Genomic DNA, 2,275 nt, shown 5'->3' on the forward strand with positions numbered 1-2,275 from the left:
TATTTGCTCTGAGCTTCTGTCTAATCCTTGGCTTATCCCACAAGCCCTCAGCATCTCACAAAGCATCAGTGGGCTGTGGCTGGGTTATGATGCACCCTATCACCCATCTCTCTCTTGAAATAAAATAAGTGCTTCCACAGAAGCCCTTCAACTTGCCCTGTGGTCTAGGCGGGCTATGTCTTCACTGTCGCTCCATTTACGAAGTTTCCCGTTTGTCCCCTCCCTCTTCACATCCCTGTGGAGTTTTGGAAAGGATTCCTTTAATTTCCACAGATTTGGGAGCTTTACACATGTCTCAGTGTGACCAATTTCTCTTTTAATTCCTTTGCAGTCGGACACATTTTCTGTTGGGTTTCCAGCTCCCTTCAAATGTCTGGAGACTTCTTTGGTGATCTCGTGTATGTCTGTTTTAATGAACATGAAAATCAGGTAACTTCTGCACCTGAGGGATGAAACACCACGTCGTTGTCTACTGTTCAGGCAGATAGCCAGTGCTCAGGTCTCCAGGAGCAGTGAGAGATGGGGTTGCTCTGAGTATCTTGAAGGTCTGCTATTGTGAGCATGCGCATAGGCCACCATAGCAAAATGTTTAAAGAACAGGCACTTTCTCATCCATCTAGAGGCCGTGAAGGGTGCTGGCATGGTTGGGTAATGGTGAAGCTCTATTTCCTGGTCCTGGGAGGCTGTGCACACACAGCCTTTCCTTGGGGTGATGCGCACACACATGGAGGGATGGGGGAATGGTAGGACAAATGACTACTTACTTTTGCTGTTTGTACGGGCACAGATCCTTCCATCTCAGATGCTACTTCTACAGATTCATTCAACCTAAGTGCCTTGTTCAAGCCCCTGGATGTAAATGCAGTCACACTGGGGGCAGAACTACAACATAGGAATTTGGGGGGAATATACTTTAGTCTGTGTCAGAGAGTTCTGGGTTGTGTTGTTGTTGTTTGTTTAAGACTGGGTTTCACTAGGGAGCATAATGTGATCTGCAACACTTTGGTTTTTCCTGCTATTGCCTCAGCATATGCTAGGAATACAGGTGCACACCAATCCCTGCTCTGATTATGGCTTTTTTAAATAAAGGACCCTTATAGCCAGGTGTGGGTGTGCACACCTTTAATTCCAGCTCTCAGGAGGCAGAGGTGGGCATAGCTCTGAGTTTGAAGACAGCTTGAGCTATATAGTGAGTTCTGGGACAGTCAGGTCTATGTAGAGTCCCTGCCACAAAAACAAACACGCAAAAAAGACATTTTTATTTCATGTAATTCCTCTCTTCATGTCTAGTAACATTTCTTTTTCTGAGATCTACTTTATCCAATATTAATGAACCAATTCAGACTGCCAAGGTCAGTGCTCCCATGATACCTATTTCTGTATACTTTGACAGTTCGTCTCCTTTTCTCTTTAAAATTTATTTATAAATATGATAAGTGGGCAGTAAATTGCAGTTAACATTTAAAAAGTGCTAGAAGGGGTTGAGGGTGTGGCTCAGAAGCAATGCTCACCCAGCTGGAACTGAACCAACTCTTGCAATTCATCTTCTGACTTCTACATGTGCACTATGGCACCCCCTCCCCCAAACCACCACCAAATACGCAGAGAGCCACCTGTCCCTGCTTCCTGGGTGTCAGGGTTAAAGGCACATGCCGCCACAACCAGCTGGGGAACAAAATTAAACAAGAAGAGGTTGCTTTTGCCCCCAGTACTTTAAAGACACACATTTGACTGTCTCCTGCCCACATAGTTTCTGATGGGCAGTATTGTTTTGTTCCCTGTATACAATGTACCTTAAAAAAAAAAAAAAGAAAGAAAAAGAGGTGGTGGTAGCGCACACCTTTAATCCCAGCACTCAGGAAGCAGAGTCAGGTGGATCTCGTGAGTTCGAGGCCAGCCTGGTCTACAAGAGCTAGTTCCAGGACAGGCTCCAAAGCTACAGAGAAACCCTGTCTCCAGGAAAGAAAAAAAAAATGAAAAGACTTCAATAGGCTTAGAACGGTTTTAGGTTCAAACCAAAATTGGGGGAAGGCACCAAAATTTCCAAGGTTCCCCTTTGAGACATATACACTGGGAGTGAAGCTTGGAGGAGCCAGGAATGAATATGATCAAAATAAATTATATGAAATTTTTAAAGAATTAATAAACATGTTTTAAATAGGAAAAGGATGGGGGGACGTGTTCCATGCCCAAAGCACGTGCTATATACGAGAGCGAGGGCTGGAGTTTGGATTCCTAGCACCCAGGAAGTTGCCTGTTTGGCAGGTGGGCATAG

Source organism: Microtus oregoni, unplaced genomic scaffold (genome assembly GCF_018167655.1).
Source record: "Microtus oregoni isolate MIOR12 unplaced genomic scaffold, Mior012 000000F_ref0000247, whole genome shotgun sequence".
Taxonomy (NCBI): Eukaryota; Metazoa; Chordata; class Mammalia; order Rodentia; family Cricetidae; genus Microtus; species Microtus oregoni.